Source organism: Hirundo rustica, chromosome 7, assembly GCF_015227805.2.
Source record: "Hirundo rustica isolate bHirRus1 chromosome 7, bHirRus1.pri.v3, whole genome shotgun sequence".
Taxonomy (NCBI): Eukaryota; Metazoa; Chordata; class Aves; order Passeriformes; family Hirundinidae; genus Hirundo; species Hirundo rustica.
In genome coordinates, this window is record NC_053456.1 from 33862029 (window position 1) to 33874847 (window position 12819).

A 12819-nucleotide genomic window follows, 5' to 3' on the forward strand; every position below is an offset into this window, starting at 1 on the left:
GTGCTGCCTGAGCTGCATGTAGAGGTTAGGTCCCCGTGACTCATAGGCCTGAGCAGTGCTCTTCCTCCCAAGTGCAACGTGACTGTGCTGCCGTGCTGCTGGGGGTGTCCTTGCTGTGTCGTGGGGCAGCGTGTCCCTGTGCAGCCATCCGTGTACAATGTACTTTGTGCTGCCAGGTAGCATTAATTGGGCTGGCATATCCATTTGTGCTGTATTCCTCAATCCAGGCTTTACTGCTTGGTGTAACACTGTGTGCCCAGCTCCCTTCTGAGCCTATGGACCTGAGATGAGTTGTGATGTCCCTGCTCGAGGTGTGGCTTGCTGAAGTGTGTGCCAGATGCATCTTTGGGGCTCCCCAGCACTTCTAGCACTGTAGGCTTGCAGGCTTCTGTTGGGGAAGTGCAAAGGGATGCGGCTGAGCTTGAAGCTCTTGCTGGCTTGCCAGGTCTGAGTGCAGTGACACTGCCCCTTGCAGAAGCTGAATCCATCTGGGTGGGTTTAGGTAAAACCGCTGCTCTAAGAATTTACATATTGGTGATTGTGAACACCCAGAGAATACACTGGGCTGCTGCATTCATGCTTGTGACAGTTGTATTGTGTAAGGGATTCTGGTTTTCGTTCCTTATGTCCATTCTCTATTACAACCAATAAAATTAGACCTCAAAGAGAAAAAAAGTAAATTATTTCATGATATGGTGAGAGACAAGCATAAAAGAGGGAATCGCAATTATGTTTGCTTTCGGTTCTTTTTTCGCTCAGCTGTTGCTTGTTTAGTGAATTTCAATCATGTAAACATTGCCTTGCATTCAAAGCAAGGAGATGGACTGCTGTTTTAGTATTCAGGGAGGCAGCTCTAGCATCAGCAAATAATAATGTGGAGTCTTCTGCTTAAGGCCGAATTCACATCCCTTTATTATGGTCTTCTCTTCTATCTGCAGGTCAAAGCAGTATTCACTGCCCTCCTTCCCTCAGGCACAGTTCAGTATTAACTTCCAGGATAAAGCACAGCATTTCAGCTTCAGAGTCTTTCTTTGATTCCTCACTTTTGTTTTTTTTTTTCCTGATCACTTAAAGACAAAGATAGTACTCCCAAATTATCCTGCCTGTTCTCTTCACCACCTTGCCGAGGAGTTATGTTTCAGTATATTATTTTCTAGTTGGACATGGTCACCTAGGCTTTGATGCAACTCTTGCTGCCCAGGATGAAGTAGAAATCTGTGCTGCAGCTGTCACTCAGAGCCCAAGTAAGAGATTCATCCTTAGTAACCTGCCCATGCAGAATAGGGAATGAAAGAAGGAAGTGAACTTGAGAGGAGAGCTCCTCCTGTGTTCTTGCAATCCCTGGCACTTTGGGCTCTTTGGGAGTGGTGGGCCTGTTTGTTTGCTTTGTCTGAAAAGGGCCATGCTGTGTTCTCTGAAAAAAAAATGATTAAAAGCTATTAAAGCAGATCTGTTCAGAGCACAGAGAAAATGGGGAGAAAGCAATCTCTAGTAGCCTTCCTGGCAGTTCTGTCACAGTTAGCCCCAGAAAAATCTGTCTCTGAAGTGATTTGCAATCAGTGGTTGAATAGATGTCCCCAAATCTTTCTACCTGTGAGAAAACTAAAGGGTGTAATATTTTCTGCTCCACAACATCGTCTAAAAGACAAATACTAACTAAATTTTAGCAAAATTACGGTGGTCCCAGCTGGACTGGTAGCATATCTGTGGATGATGTGAATGAAATTAATGTTTCACAGTCCTTGAAGAAAACCTCAGCATGCCTGGGTGTCTGCTCCCTCCTCATTCCAGTGAGGAGATGAAACCAAAATCTCTGACAGATGTTACAGCTGCTTACATACACTACGTGGCATCCTGCCTGAGGGCATACTGAAACACCTCCTTGCTGAGAGGAGCTGTGTCCTGCTGGAGAGCGTCCTTCAGTGGCTGTAGGCATCCGTCAGTTCTGTAAGCCCGCCCATAGCGACTCTCCATGCAGCAGGAGCCCGATGTGGGCGGTGGAGATGCGGACTTGCAAGTGGGCTTTCCAAAATGGTAGTTTGGCATCTGCCCCCCCCTCCACAGGCTCCTCTCAGGGTCGGACCGACCTCACTCAGCAGGCTCCATGCTGTGAACCAGATGGCCTTGGCACGGTAACTCCATGATTGTGAATGTGAGGGTTGCTTGTTCTCCTTTGCAGTTGCGTGCTATTTGTGAGGGAGTGCAGTGAGCAAGGGTAGAGTGTCCTTTGTAGCCTTGTCAGCTAGAAAAAGGAATTTGAGAGGAGAGGCTGTGTGGAAGTGCTCCACAGAGCATGGTCATCCTCAAGGTGTGTGGGAATGTCCTGGAAAATGTACCAGCAAAGTACTTGGGTGGCGGGAGGGGTTTCATCTGCTGAAAAATTGCCCAAGGGATGTCTCAGCAGAACTCCCTCCTCAAAGAACTACTGCAATACAAGATTTTGTGGACATTTAAGATGTAATCCAAGCTGTGTCATTTATCTCCCCATCTCTGCTTTGGTTTGTTTCTTTTTGGTGTTGGCTTCTTTGTGTTCCTGTTTCAGACAGCAGCGGGTAAAAGTGAGAAGCTTCCCAGCTGTATTCATTAGCCTCTCTTACACATTATTTATTCAGCAACAGCATAGCTAAAGATACTATATACTTAAGATTGATGTCCAAAATGTCCTAGGACATATAAACGATACAAATCAACAATGCCCTTTTCTTCATTTTAAATAACAATTCTGAATATCAGACGTTGTTTCTGCTATGGTGCTAAACTAGAAATTACTCTAGAAACTTTGCTATTCTTTAATATTAGAGCCACAGCTCCCCATATTCCATCTCAGTAAAACTGTGAACCTGCACCAAGAAATTGAAGACTTAATACTGTTCTGAAGCTAAGTTGCTTGGCTTTGGAAGGTGAGGCAAGTGTTATATCTCAGCATTATGAGTGTATTTTTTTTTTTTTTAATTTTTTTTTCCTTTAAAGGGATATCCAGGAGAAGGGGAAAGCATCTTACTTTACTGTATTTTTTCCCATTTTACAGATGGCATTGATTGTTTTGCTTTTAGCATCTTGTCTGGAGAGATCAAAGGCTAAGTGTTGGTCACAGAATTTGACCTGTTCTAATTGATTCTCTTGATAGTATTTCTGGGGAGCAGAGCTCACCTGTATCCTGCCTGTGTTTATTGTGGCCAGGTTATTGAGCCAAGCACTCAGTACAGAGAATTCTGAGAATTCATGCACAAACACAATGGGGAGCTTTAAGCTAGTGGTTCCCACTCAGATCTCAGAGCTGTAGTAGGTAGTTCTCTGAAAACACTGCACACAAGGTAAAAGAAATAAAGTAGGAAGGGAAAAAAGCACAGAACTACGAGTGCTGTTACATGGATTTGTGGCTTGCCTGCATCTCACATACTGTGTTATGTCCTGATCTCATTTCAAACCATACAGCAGACCTAGAAGCAGGAGGTACAAGTCAGGACTGATAAGGCCAAAAAGAGATCATCAGCTGTGTGGAATGACTTAGGTGCAAGGACTAAGTAGCTGGGCCAGGACAATTCAGGCTGGAAAAGAGTATCTGAAAAGGGCTGTAGTGGATGTCTGTGAAGTCTTGAACAGTGTCACGAGTCTGACCAGGGGAGGGTGACCCACTGGCTCTCAGAGCTAGCAGACATCAACTGCAGCAGCTTTCCGAGGTGGATATGGTGCGTGGAGTTATGCTGTGGGTTGTCAGGTACAAAGACACAGCTGTGCCTGTGCACGGGAGGTGCTGAGCGTCCCCCTTCCCAGAGTTTGGCACCTATGCTGGAGATGTGTGTGCTCCCTAACAAGCTGCCTGAGCCTCCCACACAGCCTGGCCCCTGGGTGAGTTTGCTCTGGGCTGCTGTGCCTGGTGCCATGTGTTTATATTTTGCTTTATGGCATGTGAACGTGGGCAGAGCATTTAACAGCCGAACAGCTTTGTAGCAACCTGTCTTCGCGTTGGCAGCAGCAGCAGCATCCCACTTAAACTACAAACAGAGCCTTGGTTGGAGTGTGGTGGCTTTAGCCGATCTTTCAGCGCTCAGCCACTAGATGCCTCTGTCCCCCAAGGAAGGAGCCGGGGGAGCCGTCTGTGCCTGTGCCTTCGGTCTGGCACACCGGGAAGGCGTCCATCCGTGCCCTGCTCAGTGTGGGACGGGAGGGGCTAGTTGCTGTGTGAGGAGTAGACTTCTGCACGTAGCAATCCTCTGTGACATTTTAGCATTTTCTCCTCCTTGTGGGCCATAAGATAGCGATATTCCCCCAAAGCTGTGGAAATCCATCCTTTTTTAGCAAATGAAAGGGAGAAGTTGGAGAGCAGACCTGATTGAGAAGTGGTGATCAGGAGGGGCTATATATGGTCAGGAGCAAAGAACACCAGTCAGGAAATTGCTAGAAGCTTGATAAAGGACTTTGTTTTGGTGATGAGGTAATTTGGAAGATGGTAGGGATTGCTGAGACTTTGATAGAATTTGATCCCTGGGTAGGACTGACATCAAGTCAGATTTCTTTTGTTTTGCTATAATGACTAAAGCAGTTCTGTGTTGGGCACTTTCATCCTGAAACACGTCTTTAAAGTTCAGCAGGAGTGTTGGATGTGATTGCCAATGTGTGGATATGACTGATTGCTCACCCTGACTCTGTGTTTGACATCTCTCTGAACCTCCATTCACCTTTGCATGTGTACGGGATGAGCTGTGGTAAATATGACTGTTCGCTTGTTTGCTTGGCTGTGTGAAGGGTTTGGGGTGGCAGTGACTGGGGTCTCTGTGACACTGAGCAATGCAGTTAGGCTTTACAGGTGCTCTAAGGGCTCTGAGGGGCACTGAGAGGACCTTATTTTTCATTTGGTACATTTTACTCCTTTAAAATGGAACCTCCTCTTGCTTGGAGTGTACAATTCTTTTTTGTGGAAAACGATTGAGTGTCATGTTTTTAAAGGATCTTCAATCCCAAGTGTCTATACTATCAGCAACAGGGACACCCAGGCAGCATTGCAAAGTCTGTCCTGATCCAGCAATGGTTTGGCACCTGTGCCAGTATCTTGTTATTTATTATCCACATCCACCTTTATGGTAATAGTTTTGTCTAGATTTGTCTTGGTTAGTAAATATGTGCCAGTAGGTGCTAGGTTTGCCATCTCAATAGGTTTGAGGTGTCTCCTATTTCTCAGAGATCCTGTAGGGGCAACTATCAGAAGATCACTCCTGGATTTTCCATCGAGTTTGCTCACCTTGGTTCCTGTCCCTTGCTCCTGCTAGGCTTTGTTTTGTTTCTGTGGCCCTTCCCATCACTGGAGAAGGAATTGGTTGATGGCTCTGAAGAGGAACTTTTTCAGAACTTTTCTTCTCCTTCAGGGAAATTACAGAATCACAGAATAAGCTTAGTCGGAAGAGACCCACAAGGATCATGGAGTCCCACTCCCCCAGAGCCACACCGTGTGCCTGAGGGTATTGTCCAAACACTTCTTCAGTTCTGTTGGGCTTAGTGCCCTAACCAGCATTTTCAACCTTTGATCCCAAAGGGAAGGCAGCTGGTGAGGAAGGAGAGATTTACATTCTGATGCAAAGCCAGTCACAGCAGGTCATCTGCAGTCTCCCAATTCTCAGAGATCGACTGGGATAAAATCTGTGGCTCAATTTCAGCCCAAAGTGTTTCCTTGCAACTAGCATCCTGGAAGTGTTCCTGGAGCTCACAGATCCCCTTGCAACCACTCTCCCCTGGCAGGCAGTCAGTGAGTCACACACCTACAGACACAGGTATGCATTCATTCGCATCATCTAACACAGCCCCTGTACTACTAATAGCTGTAATTAACAGTGTCAGTGCACAGATGCCCTGTGACATCTAAATAAACTACTTTAAATCCTGCCCCCATAAATGTGTGATGCCATGTAATCGGTCCAATTTCTTATAGACTCCTGTCTCTTGTGGTTGTACACTCCAGAGGCTGTAAACTTACACTGAACTCTCTCATGGTTCAGATGTTCAGAACAGCTCTCTGCAAAGACTCTGGCTGTATGCAGTGCCCTAGATACAGTTGGCTACGTCTTGGAGTGAAGCTGGGTTTGGAGTTGAATGCAGAGGATGAATCAGACTGTCCTTTCTGACACAGGTTTAATTGTGTTGACAGTTTTATGACTGAGCAGGGACTGGACTGTTAATAGTTATTAACATAAGAAAGCTGGAAGCGGGGGTAAAGAGCCTTTGAAGCTCATGGATATCTCAACAGGCAGGTGTGGTGGAGGTCCTCTTCTTCAGCTGTGGTGCTGGGTTTGGTGCTGCTGTGTGCTTCCCTGTGGTTTAGGCACAGCAAAAAATGAAAATGGATCAGCAGGGCTTTTTCCCAGAGAGCTCTGCTGAGACCGTACTTCACTGACCCCGTCAAAAGAACTGCCCCTTGACTAAAGCACTGCAGAAGGGCAGGCTTGGATATACACCTGAGAGATTATTTCATACCTCAGATGTGTGCCATACCCCACAAGATTAATTTTTCTCTTTAAAAAGAGAGCTGCTGTGCCGAGGCTTTTGAGAGGAAGGCTCATCCCAACCGGCACAGGGCCAGCACAGCTGCCTGTCACCCAGCCACAAGCCATGCTGGCCCTGCCAGGACACAGCATCACTCTTTCTTCTCTGGGAAATGACATCTCTTGATGGGTCGCTGCCTGGAACACAGGAACAGAGCTTGCTGTGTGTCAGAGAGCTTCCTGCTCATCTTGCATTTGAGGTATTTTTGTTATTTATTTATTATTATTTTTTTAGTATTTATTTTTATTATTATTTATTTATTATTTTTTATTATTGAGCCCTGGTTTTGTTTTCACAAGGGCTTTTTAAAGCTTAGCCATTAGGGATTGAAAATATTTTTCCAACTCATAATGTTGCTCAAAGCAAAGGGGCACTTTCTTCACGGCATTCTCAGCCTCATGACTTCCTGCCTTCCTTATGCACCATTACAGGTACATGAAGGGGGGGGATAAGGGAATGCATAGCACACTAGCATTTCCAGTGTGGTGAGCTTGAAAGCTGACGACTGTGAGAACGTAGAGTTTATCATTCCTTATTTTTCTTGGATGATTTTTAGTTACTGTTTATTTGCCCTTTGGAGAAACACAAAAGTGGTGCATTGTGACTTTTCCTGGGGGATGCAAGCAATGAAAAGATGAAATTTAGTCTCAGTTCCCCACATGATCCTTTCCAAATTTGGAAAGACTATGTATTAGCTTATTGGCAATATGGATGGAAATGTTGTTAGAGACCTCTACTAGAAAGGACTGTGGCTGATGCTATCAAAATGGGTGCTGTCCCAACAAAAGGAACATCATAGCTTGCAACAGATTTATTTGTGTCTTTAGCTGCATCTCTTAGAACCCGTTTCCTGGCGAAAAAAAAGCAGAACTGGCAAGAGCAGGCAGTCAGAATTGCCCTAGCTGAAGCTATGCTCATGGCTGATACTGGGCTAATAGGTCTCCATATTTCTTCAACAACATTCTGCCTTTATTTGTCCCTCTGGGTTCTTGCTACTGAAGCAGCAGCCTTTCCTGCCTCTCCCACCCAGTTACTAACTCTTCTTGTGCCTGTAAAATTACAGTCCATCTGTTGCAGGAAGCTGATAATGAGAGGATGGCGGTAAACAGAAAACTGGAAGCATTCACAATGTGTCAACACTGCTGTTCTACCTGCTGGATTGCACAGGTAAATGCATTAGGGTGAGAGTCTGATGAAAAAAACTTGTATTGGCCAGGATAATGTGGTAATGGTCAGGAGAGGAGGAGGGCTAGGGCAAAGCCAGAAATTTGTATGGATAAAGGCTTTAAGCTCCACAGGAATCATCAGAATAAAAAGTTTGGGTCTTTTTCAAAGTCTTTTCCAAAGTCATGGCTCAAGACCAGTTTCTTCTGCTGTTGATGCTGGAAATCAGACCCAAGCTGCCCAAAATGAGCATCTAAACTCTTCAAAGCACACTCCTGAGTGTGCCACAGCTGCAGGGGATTGTTAGGGGCAGAAGGGAAGGAGAGAGGTAATTCAGCTCTCTGGAAATGCTAATGTTAAATGTGATTTCAGGAGTGTGTGACTGGCTGACACTCTGGCTGGAAGAGGAAAGGGATAACACTTGCGTTTTTGGAGTCTGTGTCCCTACAGCATTTCCACTCACTCTTCTTACCAGCCAGTATTTGCTTTCCACTGTAGCAGTATTGTGTATTTTTCAAGCCGTACTTCCTACCTCAAGCCAGAAATGACAAACTGAAGCTCTTTTTGACCACGTCTGGCCTCTATAAATCAATTCCTCATCTTTGCTGGGGTCTCCTAAGCTGCATCACACTGTTGCTGAGGTCTCTGTGATCAGAGCAGGGACTCCCAGCAGCACTTAGCTCTTGTGGAGTTTTGTCAGGTTTTTTGGCACACCCATTGGACTGGATGTTTATGGTTGCTTTGGTTACAATGGATTGTAGTGTGATGGAATCCATAGGAAGTAGAACTAAATGAATTGATTTTCATTTATTTATGGCGGTGGATAAAGATGGAAAAGTGAGTATTTCAATTACTTTAATCAGTACAGGAAAGTGAACAAGCTACCTTTGGACTACTCTGCTTTACAATTTGTTTTCTCTTTTTACTAAAATCTGATATAATTATAATCACATCTGTTCATGAAGTAAACTATCTGAAAACTAAACCCTGTGTTTATGGCTCTTAGTCAAAGTAGGCTTAACCCCCTCATGTATATTTGATATATTCAGGCCCTAGCTTTGACTGTTTTGGGGCTAAGTCAATTCCACAGATGTGTGCATTTTGGGTTTTGTTTTTCTGATAGTACTGTACCATGTTGGCACTCCTGACTCTGGCAGTGCAAGGAACTTGCTCCAGGAAGTTCAGAGCACAGTTGTCAGAGCATTACCCAGACAGGCCTTTTTGGTGTCTCCAGCTCTGTGGTTAGTTCCTTTGCTCTTTGAGGTGGAGGTCTGCATGCTTAGAGGAGGAAGGAAAAGCATCTTGTGTTCCCTTGGCCTTTTCAGTGTGAACTGGGGCTCCCTAGTTTTCCTCAGTGATCACCCGCTTTGTCTTTCCTGAAGCTGGGAGAGTCAAAACCATTCAGTATTTGAGATCCCGTCTTCTTCAAATGAACGAAGAATTAGGACCTGCTGCCTTGGGATGTAGAGTGATTCCATGATCCCATGGGTTGGTTGATTTAAATCTTGCTGAACATTTTTAGGTGTCAGAGTGAAATGGGTGACAGGGACAATACCAGAACATCTTCGGGGGAAGGACAGCCTAACTGCAGCTAAAGCCTCAGCACTGGTCCCATTCATGTTAGTCAGTTCTTTGTGCCCTATTTTAAGATGTGCAATGAGAGCCCTCACTCAAAAGCACAGATTCACTTGGAGTCAGCTGGTCATTTTGGGAAGGAGACTGTTCCTAGGGATTTTGTTAAGGAAAATGCTGTGTTTGTTACAGTACAGCAGTGTGTATTAACCCCTTGCACCTCTACAGGCTGGAAGGCAGCTCTGCGGAGAAGGACCTGAGTGTCCTGGTGAACATCAAGCTGTCCAAGAGACAGCAGTGTACCCCTGTGGCCAAGAAGGCCTCAGGGATCTTGAGATGCATTAGGAAGAGCATTGCCAGCAGGTTGAGAGAGATGATCCTGCCCTTCTGCTCAGCTCTGGTGAGGCACATCTGGAGTGTCCAGTTCTCAGCTTCTTGGTACAAGAGGGACAGGGAACTCCTGGAGTGGGTCCAGAGATGAAGAAGGGCCTGGAGCATCTCCTGGACAAGGAAAGGCTGAGGGAACTGGGGATGTTCAACCCCAAGAGGAGACATGGGAAAGAGAGGCCTCATCCCTGTCTGTCCCTGTGTGCAGGGAGGGTCAGAGCAGGGCCCAGGCTCTGCTCTGTGGGGCCCAGCAGTGGCACACGAGGAACGGGAAGGGACTGATGTTCAGGAAGTTCCACCTGGACAGGAGGAAGAACTTTTCAAAGTTCTCCAAAGAAACCAGAGAGGGCGTGGAGTCTCCCTCACTGGGGATATTCCAGACACAGCTGGACACAATCCTGTGCCATGTGCTCTGGGTTGACCCAGCTTGAGCAGGAAGGCTGGACCAGGTGAGCCAGTGTGGTCCCCTCCAGCCTGACCCATCCTGGGATTCTGTGTATTGCCAGGTATAAATCTTTATGCAGTGTCTATCATCCCCAGGGAGCATGATAGAGCTCCCTTGCTATTACAGCAATGCTATCTGAATAGACTGTGCTGGAGTTGAAGTCCTGAATGCTTACCTGACAGCATCAATTACTTCTTCAAACCTCATTGCTCTCCAGCCCTAAAAACGTTTTTAATCAGCCAAAATCATATCCCTTCCCAAATGGTGTTACAGATCCATATAGCAAGACTTTGCTGAGGTGTTTGAAGAGAGATCTGCATCCTCATGTGTGTATCTGCCTAAAAGTATCTATGTGTAAATTAAAGAAAATGCTTCAGTGCATAGCCCTGTGTGCAACAGTCAAAGATTTTTATCTTTATCTTTTCTCCCCAGTGTATCCACAGGAAGAAAAAAAAAAAAAAAAGTAGGAGTGAGGAAAAGATTAAGACAAACAAATTTTGCAAATCCTTCCAATCTGGAACACCAGGCATGAAGCAACAAGGAAAATGCTGATTGATCACAGATGCTGTATATAAGGTGAGAGGCCAAGGCCACATTAAGTAACTCCTATGAACTGTTAACTCTCCCTCCCACCAAAACTGGGGACAGCTATCACTGCATAGGTGCTAAAAGGTAAGAAACTGGACTGGAGAGAGATAAGTTGTGTATATCCTTTCCAGAGGGTAAATATATTTGTACTGGAGGGATGATTAATTCACTTTTTTCCTCAGGAAATTAGGGAAGAAGCTTTCTGTAGAAAACTTCCTGTTTCTTCTCATATAGCATACTTCAGTTGGAAGGGACCAGTCCAACTGCCTGATCATTGCAGGGCTGGCCGAAAGTTATAGTGGGATATTAAAGGCATTGTCCAAGTGCCTTTTAAACACTGACAGGCTTGGGGCATCAACCACCTCTGGGAAACCTGTTCCAGTGTTTGACCACCCTATCAGTAAAGAAAAGCTTCCTAGACATCTGAATGTCCCCAGATGCAGCTTTGAGCCTGTCCTGTCACTGGGTATGACATCAGTTGTGGTAAAAGAGATGTTAGGACATATTTTTAAGCGAGTATTTCTTGCTCAAATAAGGCTGGGGGAGGACACTACCCAGATACTTGATAAGTTCATCATTGAGGATGGATCGTGTCACACCATTTCAGTGGAGCTGCTTTTTGTCCTTCAAATGAGGGCAGCTTTAGGCCTGACCCACTAATGTGCTGGGAACAAGAAGCCTGTTTTATCTGGGTTTTGTTGTAGTCCAGGCAGCAGGTAGCTGTCCTACCAGCGGCAGTTCCTGTAAATCACACTTCAGAATGCCTGGCTGTGAGTTCCTTTTTGTTCTAGGAAATATAAGTGTCTGTAACACACATTTCTGTTGTGGTGCTTATCTCTTCTGATGGATGCTTTCTCTCTCTACTTATTTCCTTATTTCCCTTCTGGGTTGCCCTGGTCATAGACCCAAGATCACAGATCACAGGATTGTATGTGAAGGGTCTGGCCAGGATCCTCTGTACGTGCCCACCAAAAGGCTGGACCAAGTGGTCTTTTCCAGCTCAAAATGTGCATGAAAATGATTCAGTCATAGAAATTTTGATTTTAGTGAAATAACTGCAGAAAGGATGACCATCAAGTCAAAGAAAAAAGGTACAACTGCCCAGTGAGCACTGTATGTGCCTGTGCAAATGCACATATACAGTTATATGTATAAATTAGAAGCTTGGGTACACTGTATGTTATAGCCTTCATCCTAGATAGAAGCCTATCTATTTATAATATAATCAATGGCAAGTCAGTTTTGTTTTTCTTTGATACACTAAGTTATGAGAACCTATCACATATTCACCCATGACAGGGCTGCTACAGAAGGAAGCAAGAGTAACAGGAATCTTGAGCAAATGTAGCTAATCTTGCATTGTAATATCATGTTATTTTTAGACTCCGTAAAGAATGTGTGGCATGGGGGAGGCTGGATTTGTGCAGGCCTTTCGGTAAAGCCAGTTTGACCTTTTTAATGATCCACAGTAACAAACCAGTGAAACGTCTGAGCCTCTGGAATCACAGGGGATAAAAGATGACTGACAATCCTGGCCCCCATTTGTAAAAATGTCTTTTTAGAAAATGTCAGGGAATGAGAAATATTGCTCCCTCCAAACATCTTCCAGTAAATGGAGTTTAGCTCCAGCCTGAAGTCAAACACTGCAGACACCCTCTGGGTACCTCTGAGGTTTCTGGGGCCGGTGTCTCTTGGTTGCATCACCATGGAAATAAGAGTTGTGTCCGAGGCATGGTGCTCTGTGTGGCCCTGGGAGCAAGCTGCACTTTGGGTTATCCTTATCACCTTCCAGCAGTGCTTTTCTGCCAGCTCTGGGCTTTTGCTGACGAAGGACTTTCTGAAATCGACCTGTTGGAGTCATGTCAGTCTTTTCCAGATGCTGCAAGGGTTTTCTCTCTTTCTTCCACGTCAGCTAATCTAAGAGGAGCTGCTAATCTCAGCAGCAATGAAATTTGACCCATTTTCGAGATGTTGATTCTTTTTCTCTTGCTGAAGATAAGAGCCTTATCTTTGTCAAGTTTGGGTGAAGCATGGGCTCTGTATCCCAGACACAGGAGTGTACCCTGCGCTGTTCAACCTTAATAAAAATTGTAATCTCCTTGAAAACAGATTTTCTCTAACGTGGGAAT